The following is a 23,905-nucleotide window of genomic DNA, read 5'->3' as shown; positions in this document are numbered from 1 at the left end:
TTGCTTGTGGGTTCATTGTGTATGTGTCCAGCTCTCATCAGACCTCTTCTGTGTGGATTCTAGGAATGCACAGCATAATGTCAAACCTGCCTCCAAAATCAGCGGCTGAGCAGGGGTTTGTCAGTAGACAGAGTGTCAGCTTTAGGCTCAGTGTGTGCTTTTGCATCATCTTATTTCCCCCAGTACATCCCTCATCATTCCCATGTTTTTTCCTCTATCAGAAAAAGGGTGTTTTTAACTTTCAGCTCCACCAAATGTTTCCCTTTGCGGTGATGCTGTGGTATAGCAGCTTTGCATTTCTCCTGCTGGATGCTAAAACTCCTGTTGCTGGTTTTTGCTTTAAGAGCAACAGATTTGTGGGAAGAACAGAAAGAATAAATGAGTTTGGATCCGAGGCTGTTCACTTATCAGACTGAAACATCTTTTCAGTTTCTCTGGGTTTATACCTCAGGGTCGCAGCAGTTACACTGAAGCTGCAATGACACCAGCTCTGCATTAACATGCAATATCTTGACCAGAAATCCTTGAAAACTAAGGGTGATTTGAATACCTCTTGTCAGCAAACTGGCTCCCAGTGAATATGTTGCCATTTCCTGTGTCGATTCCCTCTTGCTTCAGGATTAGCAGACCTAAAGGCCATCCTGGGTAGGCTGTTCCCAGTGCTGCAGCTTGTCCCACTGTGGGACACTTGATTTCTTCAGGAGAGAGCCCTATGGCTTCTGCCCACTACAGCTCTCTGAAGGAGCTGTGGACAGGTCTCTCTGGGAACAAAGCTGCTGTCAGCAGCTCTAACAGAGGAGAGGCATTAATTGCCCTGTGGATTTGTGCTCCTGTGCTGAGAGAGAACATCTATGTCCCAAGAGCTTTGCCTCCCTTGCTTTAGGTCACGCACTCCCCTTTGCTCCCCCCGTAAGCTGTTGTAGAGGAGAGTGTGTTTCTCTGAATTAGTGGTAACGGCAAAGAAGAAATGCAATCCTTAGCAATATGTAGGGTTTGCTTTGCCCCTAGGCTGTGGCTCCACTCATTTCACTTGCCTGAAGGACTTAACGGGGCTGAGATCTCAGTAAGATTGGTGCCCAAGTGGTCATTAATTTCCTGAGCTGGTGAGGGAAAACTGCCTTCAGAATTGTATTCACACAAATGAATCTGTGCAGCTTGCGTCACTGGAGAGCCAGGAACGTCTGTGGATTGACAGGTAAGGAATGGAGGGAGAAAAAATGGGTTTTAAACCTTGTCAGGGAATGCAGCCTTCATGAAAACAGAATAAAGCTGAATAGCAATGTCCTGTAGGCACAGGGTAATTCTCCCCTCTGTTCTACCAGCTTCCCTGTGTAGCCCTTTTGCTTTACCAAACCTGGAGGGTTTGAATCCAAACTGCTGGACAGAGTGAACATGATGGGAGGAGGGTCCTGTGCAAGTCATACCCAGCAGTGTTTTGCATGGGATTGTTTCAAAACCTAGGGAAGTGTTCTCAGTCTGTGCTGGGAGCAGAATGTGAGGGGTTTGTGTGCACACAAGCCCTGAGTGCCTGTGGTGTTTGCAGTGGTCCAAAGCCACTGGGAGAACTATTGTGATGGGGGATGCAGAATGAGGAGGTATCGGCTGCTTGGTCCTTGAGCATCCTCATTTCCAGCTGCCCAGAGGCACTGCACCCCCTTTGTGTGCTTCCACCAGTCCTGCAACTGCAGGAATCTGATTGGGATGAGGAGTGAGTGTTTCTGTAACAAGAGGCAGAGACTGACGTTGGGCAGGAGGCTGATATATGTGAGAAGAGACAGTAGATGAGGTGAAAGCAGGTGGAATTACAGGGTGCCTTAGGTAAGATACGAGGCAGGCTGGGGACAGAGGTCTTGTGCTGCCCCCTCTGAACCATTTGTGCTCCACACTGAAGGGATGTCTGGTGTCTTGTCACAAGGAAGCACAGGTTTGCTTTGCATCTGGGTCCATCTAATGCCCTTCCAGCACTCCCTGCCTTGTCTGTAGCACCTGACTTTGTGCCTGTGTCATGCTGTGCTGTGATTTTCCACCCCTGGCCGTGTAATGTGACAAGCTTTTCCCCTTCCAGAGCCTCGTGTCCTTTTATATGGACACAAACTGGGGCTGACTCTTAATTTTCTGTGTCCTGTGCTTACCAGGGGACTTGCTGTGTGACCCCATGGTGTGAGAATTGTACCCCTTGTGTGGGTAAATCTATGGAAACAGATTGAATGCAGAGGAATCTATCCTTATGTTGGCTCCTTCAGAGCCTGTATTGCACAACACTTCATAGTGAGTTAGATCAGGTTGATAACACTTTAGAGAGCTGGGTGATGGCTGCATTTGTACTGGCAAGGAGAGGAACCCTGTTTGGTAGTGTAATGGAGCAGTAGAATTGTGGTTTTCCCCTATCTTGATGGGTAAAGGTTGTGGGTTAGTGTGGCACTTGTGACAGTGCCAGGCAGGGAGAAGGGGAAGCTGCTAATAGATAAGGGAGGGGAAATGGGGTCTTGTAAAGGTAGGAGATAGTTACAGGTAAACTGAGTTAGCCCTGACGTTCTGGGACACAAGTGTTTGGAAAGGTACAGAAGGATCCCCTTTCAAAAGAGAGTTTCCTCTATAGGAATTCCATAGTGCCAGCCTAGTGGAAGTATGAACAGGTTTTCTTCCCGTTGTTTTCCTCCTTATACCGTCGAAACAGTAGACACGAGGAACTCTTTGGTCATATATATTTAACTGGGAGGAAAGAGCTGTGACACTGGTGTGGTTGTAACCACAAACTAACTGACAGTTTCCTGCTGCAAGCAGCTTTCTGTAGATCTAAACCTTGCTCATTTGTGTTCCTCTGTGCTGTTTAAATGTCTGAGGAAGATTCCACTGCTTCTGGCTGCTTGTTTTTGACAGTCTCTTGTAATCTGGGGGATGGTGGCATGAAGAGAGATCATTACAGCACTAATACCAATTCAGGTGAAAGTCCAGAAGGCTTCTCTATTTTACAGTCTTGTATAATGTAAAAGTCAAGAAGCAACCCCATTAAATATGTGTCAGGCTGGTTTTGCAATTACATTTGCATGTACCTCTGTTTATTTCTCGGGAGAAAAGACCTAATCACATGAACCTACCTGCAGAGCTGATATTTCCATGGTATCATTACTTGCTTGTACCTCTCCTACCTCCTCCCCATTCCTTCTCCTCTGTGATGTGTTAAATATCACGGCTGCAGAAACGAGGGCACGTTTTTCCCCTGCTGTTCCCATTCCAGCTGGAAAGCTTGGACAGATCCTTCCCTTGTGGTTTGTGATACTGTAAATAAAGGCTCGGGAGGTCACACGTTTTCCATCTCAAGTTATTTTGATTCCAGGGCTGGAATGGGGGGAGGGAGGAGAGAAATCAAAATAAGGCAACAAACCCAAACTGTTGTGGCTTGTTGTGGGAAACAGAACGCATTAATGCGAAGGGAAAACCATTGTTAAAAAGCCTTTCCACGAAGGCTCAGGCTTTGACTAAAGCTGAGACTTAGAGAATTAGGATTGAAGATTTCAAAGGACTCTTCCATTAAGCTGTGAAATCAAAGTTGCATACAGAGGAGAGGCCCTGAACAGCAAACTCCTGTGATCTGGTGCTGTTCCTGGACCACTCTGAGAAATCTGGCTAGCTTCAAAGGCATATTGGTGAGTAATTTTACCTATGTTCATGTGAATATAGTTACTCAGATGCTTAAATGTCAGTTAAGTGAGCTTTCAAGGATGGAGTTGGGATATTCTGGCTGTAGGTATCAGTGGTTCTGATGTATCTTGTGGTTTGGCTGTAGTCACTGCCTGCAGCCCAGGGCAGCACCTCATGGTCTGGGGCACTCAATGTAAGTGATAGGGTTCTGAAAATCAGCCCAGGATCCCAGTGTGTTGTGGTGGCTTTTACTGCTGCTGTTCACAGCTGGTGGCCTACATCTGGCAGGTTTGGTCTCAGCTACGTCCCTCTCTGTGTCAGTGTTTGAGGCTTTGACTGTTTACAGCAAACACTGCTTAGGTTTAAACTTAGATTTCATACTTCGATATTTGTATAATCATGGATCGGATTTACTAAGAAATGAGCTCAGAACAAGGTCCATTGGGCTTTACTACTGGGTGGTGAGAAGCAGAGCATGATTAATCCTGGTTTACAATAGAGAAACTAACAGGTACTGGCAACTCTGTCCCTTACTTCTGAGTTCTGAAGAGGCCTTTTCCTGGTAAAGGCTTCTTGGTTATTTTTCATCAAAACAGGATACAAACAGTAGATATCATTTGTCACTGCAGACCTCTCATTGTGCTTTGACACTGCACAAGTATTTCTTTTTCCATAAACTGTTGTATTTATAAGTGTACAGCAGGAACAAGAGAGTAACATTCCACATCTAGACGTGAATATCTCTGTGCACAGGATAGTCTTCAATTCAAGAACTTCTTCCTTGATCTTCTTTTGCATTTTTCCCCTTTAATGGGTACATGACATATGGACATAAAAAATAATGGCCCAATTTCACCCCTGCTGTAGCTCATTGACGTCATTAAAGCTACAGCAGGGATGACTTGGCCCAGATTCTTTAAAAATAAGACCTGATGAGCAGCCCCTCCTGGAAAAGCTCTGTCGAGAAGGTTGTCCTGAGCGCAGCAGAGAGCAGATGCTGTGCAATTCACTGGGACATTCGGTAAGATTCCCATTGGAGCCCTTACTGTGAAATAGGAATTTCACCCTTCCCGGAGGGGAGACCACAAGGCTTGTGCTTGTGGACCTGCTTTTACCATACCTCAATGGTGGGATGGAAAGGGGCAACTGATGAAGTGAGAGAAGGCCATTTAAAGGCAGATCTGGATGGAGACCTGGCTTGCTTGGAAGTTGTTAGAGATGTTTTCTCTGTCTGAGGACTGAGAGCCAGAAGATGGGAATCGTGGTAGAAATGTTCTGTTGCCTTGAGCATATTTTAGGAAGACTGTCTCTATTTTGTTTCTGTGCTTTCCTCTAGCTGCTCCCCAGAGGTGGTGTTCTCTGCAATGTCAAAGTATTGTCATACAAGGATTAGCCATCTGAACACGGCAGCTCTCTCTTCCCTCACATAAAAGGGGCACTCCTGGGTTCAGTATCTCAAAGTAGGTCTAAGGTGGAGCTGCTTTTGCAGGCCATATTGCCCTTTTTATAACGTGGCATAGAAATAGAAATGACAGGGAATATAGGTGAAAGAAGGCAGTGGAAATCATGGTGAAAATAGAAGATTTGACCTTGACTCAGCCTGAATTAAGCTGAAATGTACTTTCAGATCTGAACAAGCTGAAAACGGAGACAAATGGGAAAGGTTCTCAAGAGCTGTTGACTTTCCATTTACTAAAATAGTGGCAGTGATTCGTGGATGGCAGTTCTGCAAACCTTTATGCTAACTCACAAAGCATTTTGCTCTCAGTTATTTATAACTGCAGGAAGAAACACCTTGAAAGAGCAAAGCCCCAAAGCTCTATGTGTGGTGTGTAAATGCTTGATCATCATTTGTACAGCCAATATTCATTGCCTAGAGCATCTTTAATTTAACTGAGTTCTTGGTGGTAATAACTGGATCTGGCCAACACAGGTTCTCTTGCAGTGAGTCCAAGAAATCAGATAGTTCTTTTTCCAATGATGCCAGACTCTTCTGGTCCACTGAATATAACTGCAAGAACACATAGTTCTTCAGAAGGAAAATGCTTACTGTGGTTTTGGTGACAGCTGAAGCTAACTTGGGAGAAGGAAGGATGGAGCAAATAGTACTGTTGTGTGCTCATGAGAGCATGTTCGTTTTAAGGCAATTGGAGTTGGAAAGTTCCTTGCAGGCGGAAGCCAGAATAGTGTCAAAGTGACATTCACTAGTATAAATAGTGAAGGGAGCATTAGATCTTTAAAACATATTCAGTCTTTTGATTAGTCATCCAAAACTCTGGGCTTAGCCTGATAAATGTCCTTCGAACAGGGGGAAAAGTCAGCAAAGCCGAGACTTTGTGATATCCAGAGAGAGCATGCATGGGCTGGCAGCAGACTTGTGAGGAACAGCATTAATGCCAGTGGAAATAGAGGGAGAAAAGGTAACTGAAAGCTCTGCAGCCTTAAGGGCTTTTGGAAGCAAGAGGTATTTGATGTAATGCAGATAAGGGTGATGTTAGCTTCTTTTTATTGCATAGAATACACCCTTATCTGATGAAAATATCCTACTCTGAGATTCTTTCCTATAGGACCTATAGGACTAAAGGTGGAACCCTCACTGTCCATCTCCAACCAGACTGATGAGCAGCATGCAGTGAATAGTTACGACAGATCCACTAAATGCCTTATTGTTGGAGGGAGGGGTTGAAGAGTGGATTTTGCCTGAATAAAAGGATCTTAAATTGTATACCTTTTTGACTGATCCAAGCAGTTAGTTTTCCAGAGGCAGGCGATGTAGCACATCAATATGCTACGATGGGTGTTAGTAGAGTGTGGGAAATGATTAATTTCTGGGGTATATGGTATAGAGATTCATGTCTTAACAATCAGAAGTGTTTCTTTTGGCTGAAAATACGATTTTTGAGGAAGATACACAGTTGTCAATGGGCAGTAGCGCGCTGTTATGTATGCACAAAGCACATACATCCCCCTAAATGAAGGGCAGCTTCCTTTCTGCAGGCTGAGCAGAGCAGGGCTCACACAGCGCTCTGAGGCAGTGCAGGGGAATTACATGTTACAGCCAAGTCTTGGGTTATGTCCTTTGGAACCTCCATGTGTGGCTGTGCACATTGCACAGATGTCCCCAGGGTGGCTGTGGGTTATCAGCGAGATAACCTCAGCTCAGCCCCAGCACTAAAACTGTTGTGATGGGTGCAGCTGCCTGCCTGTGACCACTTCTGGTTGCATCTCAGCTTCACAGCTTCAAGTGGAAACTGTCCAGAAAGTACCACTCCTCACTGAGGCAGGATGCTCTGCAGGACAAGGCTGTGCTGGTTGCTGTGCATGGGCTTGCTGGCTGGGAGCAGAGAGAGATGCCCCAGCAGATGTATTGGCAGACTCTTGTGTATCCAGTTTGTTTGTGAAGAATCATGAGTTGAAATCAATATGCAGATCAGGAGTATCTGAAGATAATCCTTTGCTGTTTCTGCATCAGCCCAGTGGTTGTGTTTATTAAAAATAGGTAAGAAAAGCCAAAAGAGGGGGGTGGATATGCAATTACTATATTTATTCAGATTAGAAAGGAATGTGAGGATGGAGCCCTGGAGAAAATGGGAACTGTTCAGTACTGAAGGAGAACTTTCAATTTATGTGATTGGAAGTTGTAATCTATTCTGGATGATTTAACTGTTAAGCTCTACAGTAATAGTCTCACTTCAGCTCATCTCCTACTAAGTGCTTAGGTTCCACTGGGTGCTCTTAAATCCCAGAGAGGCCCATAAGTTTCAGCTGTATTCTCAAGAGCTCGTAGGGAATAACAAGGAATTAAGAAAGGGAAACTTTCTGACAGCTCTGTTTGTGCTTAGGAAAGAACTAAGCAAATAACCTTGAGATTAATTTGAGGTATCCTCTTGACCAGTGACTAGTTTGTCTCCTGATGCTTCTCTGCGTAGCTAGAACACAACCTACCAAGAAGAGTTGTTCCTGTTTTTCCTATTTTGAGGTCTATCTTGATGGATTATGTTTTGAAGTATCTGTTGAAGGTTATTTCTGAGAAATGCTGCCAGAATGCTTCTTCATATGTGACAAGGCCCAGGTAGAGTCCCTTTAGAGAATGTGGCTGCTCTGTGCATCCTCAGCAAGGGGCAGTGCCTGTGCTGAAGTCTCTGAGTCCTCCCAGTTCCCTGCCCACGCTGGGCCTGGAAATAACTCTGTCAATAGTAGAAATGTCACAGCAGGAATGACTCGCTGGATGTGCCCAATTCCATTTATCTAAATGAGCTGTGATCTTGGATTTAACATGCTGTTCCATAGCTAAGATAAGAGGCCATGAATTAGATTATTGTTGGAAAGAAATAGAGGGGTGCCGATATAAATACTTCTGTGAGAAGTTTAGCAGAGCATTAGTGAGTCTTTTTAACATTTATGAACAGCCACGGTCAAAGTAGTATCCTGCAAAAGATGCTTTCCACATGATAGGAACTCCAGGCATTAAAAAGGCATGAATCAGACTAGGAACTGTAGGGCTCTTTTTTATTTGGCTTTGAGTCTTCAGATGTCAGTGCAAAGCTTTAATCAGGAGCTGTGTTGGTGAGAAACCACCATGTGAAATGGAAGGGGAGGATGTGGGCTGAGATGCTCCTGTCTGAGCAGTCGAGGTGCTCCCCAGCACCCCAAGGAGGTTCCAGCCCCACAGGTATCCTCCTCTCAAGGGTTCTGAGTGCTCTTGTCTCTTTTGTGGCCACAGCAGCAGCAGCCAAGGGGTGTTTGCTGCAGGTTGTGCTCTGGACAAAGGCATATTCCCTGGACAGGATGGCAGGAAGTTCATAAGGTGGGTCAGCAGGAAGCAGTGGCATGATCCCAACTACTGCTGGTGGGAAAACTGCTCTGGCTTTTCAGTCTGCTGTTGTTCTGTGTTGGTGAGGCTCATGCTTTTGGGGTCTGTTCAGTGCAGTACCTTCTATCTCTATAGACAGCTGTGTTTAGTCTTACTGTTGTCACCATGGGTAGTGATGAAGGACAAGATGAAGAGGGCTGGGATCCTGATACCTGGGAGCTGTGCAACACTTTCATTTGGGTTTGTCTCTTGCAACGGGGAGAGTCGAGGCAGTATTCTGCATCTGCTTCCTTGAAGACCTAAAATATGCTTTTATTGACTCCTCAGGTTTTGTGAAATCATGATGGAAGAATGTAACAAATCCATTGGGAAGCTTCCTCTCCCCACTTCTTAGTGTTGTCTTAGTAGCTGCTGCTTGCAAATTAAAATAGCTGCCTTATTGCTTTTAAATATAAGCTAGCCTATATTATGAATAAGTATTATAACTTTATAGTGTAGTTGCTTTACATCAAGTGGCTCTGCTGTTGCCAAACCTCCTCTTTCTGGTAGCTCTGGGAGATGCTCTGCCCAGCAGAGACCTGTCGATGTGCTGCAGCCATCAGACATAGGTCTTCCCCTCCTAGAAAAGCAGTATTTGGGTGACTTACCTCACAATAACAGCCCTTCTGCATGCCATGCTGATTTAAAGTGTCAGTTCTCCAGCTCCTGTCAGGAATACCACCATACACACCCCAAACTGTGCCTCTTACCAGCTTTCCTTGCCTTCAGATCTGCCTCTTTCCCTCTGTTGTATTGAAGCCTGGCATAGAAGTGGGGTTGGGTTTTGGCAGCCTGGAGTCTGAGTGAGTGCTGAGATGTCACCTGGGCTATTCTCCACTAACCCCTGGGCTAATGGATGCTGCTTCCTGACATAAAAACAGATGAGAAACTCTGGCCAGGGGCTAAGCTACATCAAGTTGTGCTTTCAGAGGTGAAGCTGATTGCAGATCTCTCATAAATAAATCTTTCTGTATTAATAAATAAACGCTTGCAATAGTTGCTTCATTATAGTGCACGGAAGCTTTCCGAGAGAAGACTTTCCCGACTGAGCCATTTCTTCAGTCTCTGCTGACTTTTAAAGGTTGGTGTCATGAATTGAATTTGGCCTCTTCCATTAGAATGGAGAACGTGCTCTTCACTTGCGCATATGGTTGATGCGCTTGGAAGAGTGTGGGAAGAGCTGAGATATTCAGAGCTGCTTGCCTTGCTGCTGTGGCAGTCAGGTTACTGGGTTGTTTGGGGAGAGTGGGCAGCCTTTCAACGTGACTGTCTAATACTTGGGTCTTGGAGAGTGGGGAGGTTTCCCCCTTGAAGCTTATGTAGTTGTTGGTTGGCTGTAGAGACCTGGCTGGGTGTCTGCTGCTGACTCATTCTTCCTGCAAAATACCTCTGAGAAGAAGAATACATTGTCTATATTGCAAATAGCCATATTCTTCTTTCCAGAAGGAATGATCCTTGTTGGAAGTTGATGTCACCTAATGTAAAGCATTGCAAATATAAGATTAGGATGTACTTAATGTTCACACTCGATTGGTGGGGAAGCAATAGCTTGTTCTTTGAAACTGTGCTCTGCCTGGGAATAATCTTACCAGTGTTAGATAAATGCAGTGCTGCAGCCGCCCTTATTAGCCACTGATTAGAGGGTCCTTTGTGAAGTGTTGTCTGTTTCTGCCATAAATTAATTAATATGGAACCAGGAAAATTCCTATGGAAACAAAACGGGAGCAAATTTAATAGCAGACAAATGGGTGGTCTGGGCTATGAAAGTGAACACAAAACTAATTCCTTAATGGGACCACTAGAAGAACAAACAAATCTAGAGAGACGTGGTTGTGTGCCTCAGCTAGACATGTATGTTTGTGGATATAATTAAACTTGAGTTAATAACACATTGTCGTCAGGCTTGGCCGAGAGCTCCACTTGGGCTGTGGCTACGTGTCCAAAGCATTTTTACTCGATTAACTTCTCTGTACAGTGTGGTCTGGAGCTTTCAAAGCACTTGCAGCTCTTGGGTGGCTGCCTTGTGTATCAGCTCATTCCTCACATAGCTCAGCGAGCACCGTGAAGCCTTTCCTACAGCCTGGTGATGGAGAGATGGAGACTGTCCCTGTCACTGACCTGCTGTAGGAGGCAGTGGGTGAGACGGGTGTTCCACAGCGCTGCATGAGGAGGGGTGAAGGTGATGCTTCATGATTCACGTTTTGCATTGCAAATCCTGCTTCGTAAGCTGTTTCCAGCCATATGATAAATGATTTATTATCTCTGAGAGCTTCACTGGGGAGAAAAGCAAAAGATGATCAGTGTTTTTTAAAGCCCTGTGTCGAATATTGACTGATTAAGTTGTAATTTAGAAGTGACGCATTTGGGCATGTAATTTTCAAGCCCATCTTTGGTTCCAGGGCTCATAAATATCGGTGCCAGCTGTAATGAAGTGCTGTGCTACTTACTATGTTCCTATCACTGTGTGTCCTTTGTTTTAATTATTAAATCACGGTGGCTATGGCCATAATAATGTGGTTGGTTTATGCCTTGGAACAGGGGGAAATAATTCTATTTCGTTGAAATAATGCAATTGTAACATGCCTCTGGGTTTGAGTTAAAGGGGGAGGTGGTGCAGGTGCCTGGCAAGGCAGTGCTGTTCTCTTGGTGGTTATCCACAGCAAATTCCACTGCTGTGGAGTGGCAGCATATTTGTTGTTAATGGAACAACTTGTGAGCAAACATGGGGCTGTTTATGGTGACAGGGATAGGAAAACAGGCTCTAAAATCCCACTCATTAAGGGCAGCATTTGGCTCAGGTGCATCTCGGGGGAGGAGGTGCAGAGCTGTGGCTGTGGGACTGCCCAAGCCATTACAGGCAAAACACTTCACTTCTGTGCACCTCTGAAGGCCATCTGGAGGGTAAGCAGCTATCAGCCTGGGTGCTTTCATGAGGCAAAGTGCCAGGGGAGGACTCGAGATCCTCTGATGCAAAATGCTTTACAGATGAAGTATTTATTTCCCCTTTTGAAGGGAAAAGATGTGTGATGATTTCTCAAATCAGGATGACTGCACCAATTCAGATATAATTTGATAAATGAAGTATAAAGACACCGTGCATGACCTTCCATAAAATACAAGACTGCCTGAACCATTTGTCCTTTAAATCTTGCTCCGCATCTTTGTATTTCCTGCTCATGCTGTTCATTAGTCTCCTGTGCCCTGTTGGTTTTGGGCTGATAATGGCCAGCTAAGTGGAAGGAAAACCTCTGTATAAATAAAGCAGGGTGCTTTTCTCTGCGTAAAGTGTCTTGTAGGGCAGAAAACCTCCTATTTGCTCCTCTTTTGTGTTGTAGCTGAGCCCTAAATCGTGTCAGTGCTCTTTACATACCCTCTCGCAGTCCAGTTTACACAGACATCCTTTCTTCCATGGGAATCCTTGCACTGGTGTGGCTGCAGCACAGGCTGTGGTTTCTTTCCAAATGAATCATGAGGGTTTTACAAGCTCTGAAACTTCTCTGGAGAGCTTAAGGGTGTGAGCAGCTTACAGGCATGGATGACTCTTCCTGACTCGGAGCTGGATATGTCCTGAGTATCTGTGTGATGCTTTAGGTTGCCAGCAGGGATTTTGCCCCCCTAAGATGGGATGCAGCACAATCCTAGGCTCCTGCTGTGGCTGCCTGCAGAGCTTTGCTGGGGCATCCCTTGAGGATGGGGTATGGGAAGTGATAAAACTTTGTTGGTTAGTTCCTTTAGCTTATGTAAACTTTCTATGAGGAATAAGCATGTGTTTGGAGGACAAAAGCATCTCCTCTCTCTGGCGGGGATTCCCTTAAGGATACTGAATCTTGCTCCCTGCCTTAGCAGCTCTTTGCCCAGCCCTGTGGAGGTTGTTTTGACCAGCCCAGCTTAGTCCAAGCCCCTTCTCTGCAGATCAGTTTGACCTCCTAGTGTTCCCTCTTCAGGAATGTGGTGCAGGAGCCCTGTAAAGGGGGGACAATGGTTTGAGCAGTGGCTGTTCCTTCGGGCTCCTCACTGGGAGCAATTCTGGCTATGGGCTCTTACAGCTGAGAGGCTTTGCATGCTGCTCTGTGCTTGCCCTGCTGCAAACACAATGCCATGGTATGTGGCATGTGGTCCTGCTCTGTCACCACCTGCACTTGGAACGTGTGAGCAGTCCTGGGGGGAGCTTGAACATCCTCTCTTGTGTCTGCCATGTGTGCTGGGCAGGCAGAGGCTGGAAATCAAGGCTGTTTGCAGTAGTGCTGAGCTCTGTGTAGGTGCCTGTTGGGTGCACTCCTTGCACAGTGTCACGGGTGGCTCTTCCTGGGGTTCTGCAGCCAGTCCCTCTGCTCTGACCCAGCTAGAAAGCAAGTTGGCTGCTTCACAGCATCCCAGAATCCCAGAGTGAGACAGGCTTTGGAGCAGAGCACTGGGCAAGACATAGGGAGCTGGCAGTGACATGGAGCTGGCAGAGGACAAACCAAGCAGGTAGGAACTGTCAGGAGCTCTGGAAATTAGCAGGGAATTTTTCTTCTTTTCCCTTTCCTTTTTTCTGGCATATGCCAAGAGTAGGTATTTCAGCAGGGGAATACCTGGCACAGTGTGATGGCAACTCACCCAGCTGCCCTGATGGGTGCTTTTGCCAGGAGCCTTTGGACCTATTCTTCTTGGTGTAAATAAAATCAAATAAATAAAATACTTATTCCTCTATATAAAACCCAATGAGTGTGATTCCCTCGAGTCTCTGGGTACCCATTACATGGTCAGCATTTGTTCCTTTCTCCCTCTGCAGGGAGTTGATGGAGAAAGAAGAGACCATCAGAGTGCATAGATCTCAGCCAGGCACATGAAGGCTCACAGCAACATTCTTCTATGATGAAAGAGATATTATTATGGTCTGAATTCTTTATTTTACTTTTTCCCTGGTGGGAGAGAACTGCTGGTGATAATAGTTGGCAGCCCAGCTCCTGTTGGGAAGCACTGAATGGAGGAAGGATTTATTGAAGGAAATGTGTGGCAAATTCCTTTATAATGCACTCTTCTTTTTTTCCCTATTTAAAGAGGTTGTTTATAACTAAGAGCACATTTGCACCCAGGAGGTAATCTCGTTGTAGCAGTTACTTATTGAATGAGGGCTTGGTAGTCTGTTCTGGATGGGAGCCTCAGGAGCAGCTCTTGGATAATACTGTACCTAAGCTTTTTCTTTCCCCCCTTTCCTTTCTTGTTTAAATGAAGGCTGGTGCAGCTCCTTCCCATGTAGTTTGAACAACAGCTTTGTGAAGTACATGTCAGCATTTGAATTATGCTTTTCATTTATTGTAACCAATTCTAGTGCTCTCCTTTCATCCCCAGGGTTTCTGGAAGGTTTCTTGACTTCTCTTCCTCCTCACCCCCTGCAAGCCAGGCACAAAACCCAAGGGCTCCTTTGAATGCTGCCTGGTGCTTTGCCTGTCTCTCTGTTGGATGCTGTTAGAGAAATGCTGTGATTTTGGAAAGGAAACTGAACCTGGTGGGGGGAGAACTCTGCTGCAAAGAGTCCTGGTCAGGTTATTGCCCACAGCTCTCCTTGTACTAAGGAGTAGTCAGAACCCATCAGTGTAAAACCTTCCACACAAGGAGTAAACAATGCAGTCTCACTGGTAAGGGATGCTGAGCATCCTTTATGTGAAGTGGGTTTTGCTACTTCTGGCTTGAATACTGACTAAATACAAATAATTCTGGCAAACAAACTGCTAACTTTCCCCCATGGTAGTGGTTAAAAGATAGGAGGGAGAAGTGTACAGTGAAAGCAGAATATGGCCAAGACTGATGATCATTGTTAGAGCAGAGAACCTATTTGGTTTAGAATAAGCTTCCATATGCTCAAGAAATGATGATGTGTTCCAAGTTATCCCCACCCTAAAACCCTCAGAGCTGTTGCTGCAGGATGGCTAATGCAAAACCTCTCTTGGTGGGACAAGCAGTGAGGAAGGTCATGTGTATTTTGCATCTTCCCCTTTTCACTGTTCTTCCAGTAAAAGCATGTTTGGGCTGGAGTGCACCGAGCTACCCAGGTGCGGAGGATATTATGGGCTCTCCATATTGCTGGCCCTAATTTTAGCTACGCTCTGCAGTGTTCATGCCAATACTCACCCACTTGCATTTGCACTTCTGGTAGAGTCATTACACAGTGTGAGCTTCACACATGTGCCGCTCCTCCTGGAGCTCAGCTGGCAGCAGCAATTTGTATTCCCAATCAAGCAGTGGGGTTTGTGTGGGAGAGGGACCAGTGGGAAGATGCTCATCTGTGAGCGCGTCCCTGCGGAGCGCTGCTGGGCTGTGCTTGTTGCAGCCTGTTGTAAGCAATTGGATGGGAGGGAGAGAGCTCTGTCATTCCCTCCTGCTTTGCACTGAAGTGGAGGAACAGCTCTGCCTTGCATGCTATGTTTTCTCATGCACTTCCACTGTGAAAGGACTCCCAGTCCAATTTGTCAAGGCAGAGACTTGATGTGAGTCCAAATACACTTGACAATAGTCTCTCTGCTGTCAAAACCTCTCCTCCTTCTGTGATAAAAACAAAGCTCCCAAGTAACGCTCCTTCCTTCCTGTGGCTCTTAAGAAAGACTCAGCATCCCGGAGCTGTTCTGGGAAGGAAGTTTTTTACTGCATCCAAAGCACTTACCCATTTTCCCATTTAAAACCTTGACAGAGCAGTGCATTCAACACAGCCACAGAGAAATGATCTGGATTTATGCTTGCTTTAATTGGACCACATAAGATTTTATTTTCTGATAGGGTCCAAAGGGAGCTGTCGGAACACTGCAGGAGGAGTGAATGTGTCCATTGTGGTAATGTGCTTTTGATAAATGCATTACGGCATAGTTATGAAGTCAGGAAGAAGCCTTAATTACTGTTATGAAGCCATTAGAGTCTAAAGCAGCAATCTGAGCTCTTGTTGCAGTTGTGTTTTATATTTCTTCGCTGGAGACTTTAGCACACAAAAAAGTGCTTGTTTTAGAAGATAATTTCTGCCTTTTATTTCCTTTGCCTTTTTAAAATGATGGAGAAGTGAACATAATAACTGAGCTCCATGGGATCCTGTGGATAAAGAAACACAACCTTTACACTGAGCATGTACAGCTCCCGTTGGCAGGGACGCCAGTGCTGTATGATCTGCTCACTGTTGTCTCCTGTTAGCCATGCCCATAGAGCATAAGAAATTGCTGACCTTAAAAAAGGGGCAAAGAGAGGCAAAGATCTCCATGATTCTTGTGTAAAGCTTCCTCTGGGGCTGGGGAAGGAGAAGGACTGGTCCTGGGAACCTTTCATTAATGCAAATTGCTTGGGGAGCTGGGTGAGTGTTACAACCTATACGTGGGGTCAACAAACTGCCCATGGAAGCCTTAGCTTTCCACAGCAGCAGCACAGCAAAGAGCCTGCACCATCTTGCTCAGGTCTCTCTTGACAGCAACCACAACAAATGGTTTGGAGCTGAGTATTCTTACACCAGAAATGTTTGCAAAGAAAGAGGTTAGTTTTCAGGTGTTTATTACCCCTTTTATCTTCTTCCAAAGGAAGACTGTTTGATGCTCAGTCACCTGGTTTTAGCACTTTGTAAATGTTCTTTTGACTCTTTGGCAGCACACTATTTATATACCAGATGTTAATTTAATAGAGTGAACTTTGTTACCCTTCAGGATGTGAGTATCTCCATTTAAAAAACAAAACTGACACAGCCACTGTTGTAAATGAAAGGTTAACAGGCATGGCAACGTGAAGGTATTGTTTGCGCAGTTGCTAAATTGATACTGTGCTGCTTTCTTAAATGGAATATGTCTTTAGTGACAGGAAGGTTAAGTAGAATTTGTCCTGTTATGAGAAAGGAAGAAGGAGCCTCACTTATTAGTAGTGTTTTTCTAAGCCTGATTGCTTAAAGTAATTGCAGGTGCAGCATGGGAACATTGATGCTTTTTACAGCAGCTGCGGGAAGTGGCTGGTTGGGTCTGGCCCCATCACACTGCTGTTGGCTGCCACTGGCCACTTCACTTCCATACAGGGTTCAAACTGGCTCTTGCTTGTCCTCAGTTTGGGCTGTTTTTAGAAGCCCCAAGGCCCTTTGCTTATAAGCTTTTGGTTAAGAAAACATAAGCTGCAAAAGCCCTTCCCAAGAGTAGGTGCATTCTTGGTGTACCAGACCTCCCAGTGTGGTCACACTGAAGGGGTGATGGACTTAGGGACTTCATGGCTTACATTGTGGGGTGTCTGAGCGTTGGGCCAAGCTGTTCATATTGAGTCTGGGATCCAGCCTCTTCAGCTTTAGAGAGCTCAGGAATGTCTGCTTAATATGTTGGAGCAGTTTTGTCCTTTTGTAAACGTGTGTTGCTCCTTGCTCCTTCTCCCCACATCCTGGTGTGATTTACAAAGGCTGTGCTCTTAGAGGGCTTTTCTGCTTTGATTCACTTATCAGTAGTTAAATAACGCAACAGAAAAGCTCCCAAACCAAACACACATACCCTGAACACTTAACTATTCCAAGACTGTGTGGTTTTCATTCTCTGTGTGCTCTCAGCATACTGAGCTGGGGAAGGTGATGAGGATAAATATTACCGTCTTGTTTCCGAAAGCTGTTGGGTAAGATCTCTCCCTGCAGCATCTGAAGCATTACTGGAAATACTCTGAACTGTTATAACAACATCTCTGGTGTAATTTTCCTTTTCCAAAAGCCTTTCCCTTCCCCCTATTTCTGGGTAGAAGAAACGTATTAGCAGAGATTCAGGTGTCAGCAAACGTGCCAGGCTCCTGAATCATGCAGCGCATAGTGAGTGCTGAGATGTTACCATCTGAAGGGAAGGGGAGCATTCATCCTTAGAGCGCACTGGTAGTGCTGCTGCAGTTTTCATCATGTTTGTGTATTTAAAATGCTTCCAGTTGTGATGTTTGTCCTGATTGACTGTTACAGGCTTCTGTGTGCTGAAGTTTGGGTTGACTTGAAGTCTGCCATTAGAACTCTTGGAGTGCTACATCTTCATAGAGTGACAAGCACTGCTGCTCCCAGGGAGATAGGGTACATCCTTTTTCCTCTCCAGAGTACTCTACTCTGAATAGCTCTACAATTAGAATTGATATATCTTTATTTGGTTGGTCTACTGCCTGTTATTTCCACTTTGTTTCAAATTGAGCCGTTTGGGCCAGTTCATGCTTCAGAGATCTAATTTAAATGGAGTTGTTCACAGCTGTAAGCTTGTCGATGTGTTCATTGGGTACCATGAAGCTCTGAAGAACTGCTTGAAGAGTCCAGAGGAATTTAACAAGCTGACTCCCTGCTTTCCATGTCTGTTCCTGCCCAGGCACAGGTCTGTTGGGTTGTCATCATTCCAAGTGGTCTTGCCAGCCTTCTGCACAGCCCATCCAGACTGTGAGTGTATTTCTTTATTCAACGCATTTGGAGTTGATGTCTAACTTGCAGTCTGGTGCTGTTCCATGGCTTTCTGGTTCATTAAAACCATCACCAGAAGGTGCCTGGAGTACCTGCAGTGGTGCTGCTGGATTTGCATTTCCACTGGTAGGTTTGAGGACAGGTATGTGGGGGCTGCCCAGCTTGTCCCTGCCTCACTGCAGGGTTTTAACCACTTCAGCCCTGACCCTTGCAGAGTTTCACCCCAGCTACATAAGTTAGATACTGAAGCCACCCATTTGTCTTCAGGCATTTGAAGCAAACACCGGCAGAAAATGGCACAGAGGACGAAAACTAAATGGGCCTTCTAAAATCCTTTCAGCTTTAAGTATTACAGATATAATTAGAAACACAGGCAAGGTTTATTATCCTGTAAGTGCCTTTCTAGTCTGTTCTGCTTTTGTAACCTTTCTTTCTTCATCTGTCATTCTGTCTTGCTGCATTGTTTCTCCTTGCAGCCTGGCGTCTCCATCACCATGTCCTGTTGCTGTCTTAACGCTTTGCACCAAGTCTGTTTGCTTTTCCCCTCTATTTACATCATAGCTGGCATCTTTTTGGCTCTGCAGTGGTGTTCCCAGGAAGCCACTATCGTTCAAACCAGTAGGTAGTTCTTACTGCCGCAAGAAGAGGAAGAGCTGCCCTCTGCAGCCCCTGTCTCCTCAGGTTGGACATCTTCCCCCTCTGCTATTTGGGAGCTTAAGATCATTTTTAGTTCTTTTTTTAATTGCTTTGGAAGTGGAAAGTTGAAGCTTGGTGTGAATTGGTCCCTGCGAGGTCTTGATGTGGGAAGCAGAATGGGTCTTTTAGAGCAGGGATGCAGCTCCATGCTGGGAAACCCACTGCCTGGACATGGTGAGGAGAGCCACTGCTTGCCTGTAGGGACACACTCTAGTTTGCCCAGGGATTGCTGTCAGTTATCTTCAGGTCCTTTCATGTGCAGCAGGACTTTAAAGTCCCTCCCGTGGGACCTTAAAGTTCAAGGTGGGGAACATTGTGGAGTGTTTTGTAGCTACTTTTATCCCTGATCAATCTGTAACCTGTTATAGGCAACACTTTGAGGCTTGGTCTGCTCTGAAAAGCTTTTTGGCAGAGCCATCTCTCTGGTGGAAAGAAGGTTTCCCTCCTTTCACAGTTACCTGCATTAGGAGTGTGCAGTTCTGGTTGTGGGGTTGCATCTCACTACCCTGACCAAGCCCACCCCAAACCTAAGAGCCCCTGTGCAGGAAGGCAATGTTCCAGTATGGACTGTGAGTGGGAGTTGCGCTCTGTAGTGTCATTATAAATGCACTTCATTACGCTTGTGTCAGTGTTTGGTGATGATTGAGGATGCTCAGCAGCTCCAGGACTGGGGTATAAGGCATGTTGGCTTGAGCACCTGGAAAGGAATGGCAGCTGCTTGTAAAACAAACCAACCATCTCCCTTAAAATACAGTGGCTGTTTCTCAGATACAACTGAGATGCTCAGCCTGAAGGGAAATCGATTGTGTGTTTGGCCTCCCCGTTGCTTATACGTGTATGTGAGTGTGTTTGTTTTATTTAAGGAGTTGGTACATAATCAGTCTTAAAATTAACTGACTGCCTGTTGACTTGTCACCCTGTGAATGAAAACACATTGCTCGTAATTTGTTTGACATTATTCTGTCCTGTTGTCAGGCTTCTAATTACATTTAGAACATAACCCAGATGTCTGTCTGCCTCCTTCTGTCTCTTTGTTATTATTAGTTTTATCATTAGTATTTATTTATTGTCATTTATCTTTTTATGGCAAAACATGGAAGGAAAGATTTCCCTGAAGTGATGGAAGTCTGATTGCTCTTCTGTCTTCTCAGACATCAGTAGGTGCTTGCAGGTTTATCCCCTTAAACCGTGCTCCTTTTAAAGGGTGTTGCTTTGGTCATCCAAAATTGCTCATCCTTTATGACTTTGGATGGACCTTCTGTTTGCTTTACAGGTATTGAAAGATGTTTGTAGCTACATTAAAATGTTTCTCTAGATTCTGCTTCCTCATAATGATCCCATTCACCACCTTATTTATTTTTAAAGAGAGAAATTGCTTGTGCTTTTAGAAGATTAAAATATTAATGTATTTAAATATAACAATGAGAGAGGGGAGGCAAGAAGGGGTTGCCCTTTCAAAATGCACACAAATGAGCAATCTTCTATTGAATCCATTGGATAAGCATCTCGTATCCCTTGCCAACATTGGCTTTTTGGTAATTAGCAAAGGAAAACTCAAGCTGCTCAGTGTGAGGTTTTATTGCTCAAAACCTATCGTGTCACTTGAATTTTCCTAGAGCCACAAGCTTTTAAGCAGCAGAAACACAGTTTTCCATTAACGTGTGATGTACCCAGCTCCTGTTTTCTGAAAGCATTAAGTCACTTAAGCATCAGAAGGCTGCTGCTTTGTTAATGGGACTTTTGAACGCTTTACCTCTGATCCCACTTGGAGAGAGCCGTGCTGGCCACTGAACAAGCTCCACTTCCCTTGTGGGGGTTCTTTTTTAGCTGTTCTAAATTTGCAAGGCTACGGGGGTGTGTGGAAGCTGTTTTTAGGGATAAGAAACTTGTCTCTTGGTCCCTGCTGACTTGAGGTTTTTGGTCTTGTCAGCTCTCCTCGCTCTGAGCTGCGGACGTTACTGTTATAGTTAAATGCTGACAAAAGAGTCTGAGCTGGGTGGCTTCAGCAGGGAACAGGTTTGATTGTGCTGCTAGATGTTGTTCCAGCAGAGCTTGTGGTAGGGGAGAATGTGAAAGTATAGGAAGGGCGCAGTAGGTCACCATAGGAAAGCAAAACTGGAAGGTGAGAATAAAGGACATAAAGCATGTGTTCATTACAGGTGATATTTGTGACACTTGGGCATAGAGACTGCAAATTATTACGTGGTCCCTACCATTAAATACAAATACATCCCTAAATTTCCCCCTCTGCATCCCAGCCAATAGGATCTTAATGAAGCACAGGCAAATCCCCTGAACCACTTCAAGAGGTTTGTGTCACCTCTGTTGTTCCATGTCAGTACAATGGGCTTTTCTGATCTACTGCTCTTGTTACTTGGGGTCTGGGCATCTGCTAGACCTGCAACCAGGCTGAGCAATGGTTGACATCTGATGAATCTGGAGTAAAACTGCACCAGGGACTGTAATTAACCCTGTGTTTTTGTGATGGAAAAGCTGTTTCCCTGGGACAGAACTGACTGGAAGGGTTGGGTTTGGCTAAAATACTGCTGGGGTTTGTGTCCTGAGCATCTCATCATGGAGTCTGCAGTTGGGAGAGAAGCGGGAGGGAAGGATGTTGTCACTTGAAGTTCCTCTCTGATCCCTTCCTGCTTTTGTTGGTGGCTAACAGTTAAAGGAGGGGAAAGGCAATTCTGGCTCTGGGCATCCTGGTGCAAGCCTGGCTTCATCTCCATCAAGGGTCTGCTGGCCTCAGCTGCATTTGAAGGTCTTGGCTGTTCCAGGAGCTGACAAACAGGCATCAATTGATGACTCACCAGCGCAGCAATGTCAGAAATGCTGGGTTTAGTTTGCTGTTCCTGCATGTTCTTCAACCTGTAACTGTTCTGTGCAGCTTTTAGCCTCAGGAGAGGTTATCTTGTCCATGTACAGCAAAGGATGAAGTTGAGAGTGGGCGCTTTGGGATGAAAGGTGGCTGTGGTGCAGTGCAACGCTGCAGGTGGATCCGTTTGCTTCATGTAAAAGAAGGATTGACAAAGCCTGGTTTTGAGAAGCCGATCACAGTCCAAGTGGTTGGTGGAGCAAGGAGAGACTTCTCTAAAGGTTTGGTGTTTGGTTTCCACTCTTGTTTTTCTCTTCTCCTTAAGCAGCACAGAATAGGATCGTGCTCCCTACCTACGTTTGTAGCCTCACGTACACAAAGCTGTCTGTTCGTGTGTGTTTTCACAGGTTTGGGGCTTAAAGTGGCGAGTTAATTCTTAGCCTGTGAGTGGGGGGGAATCCTTGAAACAGCAATGAAGCAATAGTGCTATATGCCACTTGGGGGGGGATCTTAAGAATAAACCTACCAGTTTATAGCTTATCTGATGAGGTAAGGAATAAAGATAGAACAACATAAATGTCTTGAGTTGTCTTGGTATTTATTAGTTGCTGTGCTCACTAAGTGTGCTTTCCAGTGGGTAGAGCTTCTTTCCTATGATAAGTTCTCTTAATGAAGGGATTTATTAAGAAGCTGCTTGTCTTCCACCCCTTCTCTTTGCGCACACAGGAGTACAGAGTGAAATGGGCATTGCTCCTTGGTGTGAGCACGTTTCAGCTCCGTGCCCTTTGTTCTGAGCAATCTGTCTCTTGTGACGATAGGTTTGGTATCTCAACCCCATGGATTGGGTGCATGGGGTCTTGTTGTGTGGGGTTCTCTTTTGAGTTTGACCTTTCTGCTCCTTTTAGTCATACTTTTCTTGTTCCACAGGAAGCTTGGATAGTAATTATATGGTATTCAGCCTCTCCCTACCCTTTTCCTCTCCCACTGTGCCAATAACAGCTGCTTGATCATTTTTGGTAAGAATTTTACCTTTGCAACTGTAGCCTTAAGTAATCAACCAAAGAACCCCCCCCAAGCCATAAAACCCCCAATGAAGCTTTGAAGAAATGTCAATGTCATTTAAATGTGTAGCACTCATGCTCAGCCTTTCTCTCTGTACCTTCCATCTAATTTCCCTTCTCTCAATAGCTCTGACTAATGCTGGGATCTTTCTCTGTTTGAGCCCTGCTATTTATGAATAGAGCAAGTCTTATCTGAAGGCTTGTGAATGCTTACAAGTGCGAGGCGGGCTGGGATGAACAATGTGCATAAATAGCAAAGAGTTGAAGGGCCGAGTCCTCAGAATAACAATTGAGGAGAGATGACCCTGCTGAATATGTGATGAAGCAAACAGCTCTCCTGCTCTCAGCTCCTCTCGCTGGCCCAGGTGAGTGTATGTCTGTTGCAGGGCTCTTGCTGTGCAGGATGAAGTTCATCAAGGCACTAAGAGGTGGTCTCCTCCTCCTGAACGCTGCTGTTCCTACCAGCCTGAAGAGGTGCTTTCAGTAGGGAGATCTTATGAAATGCAATAGGAATGATGGTTTATTTTCCTTTATAATCAGCATTGCTGACTGAGTTACCCTTCTGCTGCCCTGCTTTCTTCCCTACAGCAGGCTGGTGTTCCAGGAGTAATCTTTAGCTTGCTCTCTTGCAAAAGGCTCATAGGACTGGCTCTGTCTTTGATATGGTTATTCCTAATGCTCTTCCCCCTCTTATTGCAGCACTCCCGTGTGTGCTCGCTAAGCCAGATGTTCACATCACACTTCGTGTTCTTCTATGCATCTAAGCTATGAAGGAAAAAACAAGAGTGCTTGTTCCCCTATGGAGTGCTCCTCTGGAAATGGAGTGCTGCCTCCCTATCCTCACCAAGAGGAACGAGCAAAGCTGCACTTACATCATTGCATGACAAAAGTGCTTTCCAGTCCTTCAATGACAAACTCCTGAGAGCACAACTGTTGTTGCTTATTTAATGACTGTTAACAGGTAGTGTATTTAGGGCAGCATTTGAAGTGTAACTGGCATAAAGGGTTTGGTAAACTCATTACTTGCTCTGCTTGTAATAATTCCTGGGTCTCCCTGGCCCTACCTGGGGAGAACAATCCATTTGCAAGGGTGTGCAAAAAGGGCTGGAGAGAGCTTGCTGAGACCAGGCAATTCAAAGTACGCGATGCTCTTGTTTCTGATGGGTGCTTGGAACTTCTGGTAGCATAAAGCATTTGATGCAGTGGTTTCGGTGCAGGATAAGCATGAAAGTGCCCTTAGCTGTGTTTCCAGGAGGCAGCAAACACCCCACGTTATCTCTGTAACATTTCAGTGATGATAAGGTATCTGTAGCTCTTTCCGTGACACAGTTCAGTAAATCCAGCAGCAGCCCTTTGCCTCTACTGAGCTTGCAGAGAAGCTGTGGAGCTGCTTTTTGCCTTGGCTGCAGAAAGTGGTGTGCAATGAGCACTGTAAATCC

At 45.3% G+C, this 23,905-nt stretch overlaps 1 protein-coding gene across 7 annotated transcripts in view; it reads left to right on the top strand.

Annotated features, from left to right (window-relative positions):
- The window catches only part of PITPNM2 (phosphatidylinositol transfer protein membrane associated 2), a 131,261-nt gene that overhangs the window by 16,584 nt on the left and 90,772 nt on the right, over positions 1–23,905 (top strand). The gene's annotated exons all lie outside the window — the stretch shown is intronic.

Source organism: Melopsittacus undulatus, chromosome 12 (genome assembly GCF_012275295.1).
Source record: "Melopsittacus undulatus isolate bMelUnd1 chromosome 12, bMelUnd1.mat.Z, whole genome shotgun sequence".
In the NCBI taxonomy this organism is placed as follows: Eukaryota; Metazoa; Chordata; class Aves; order Psittaciformes; family Psittaculidae; genus Melopsittacus; species Melopsittacus undulatus.
Note: the sequence above shows the minus strand (reverse complement) of the source record. Positions and strands in the feature narration are given on the sequence as shown.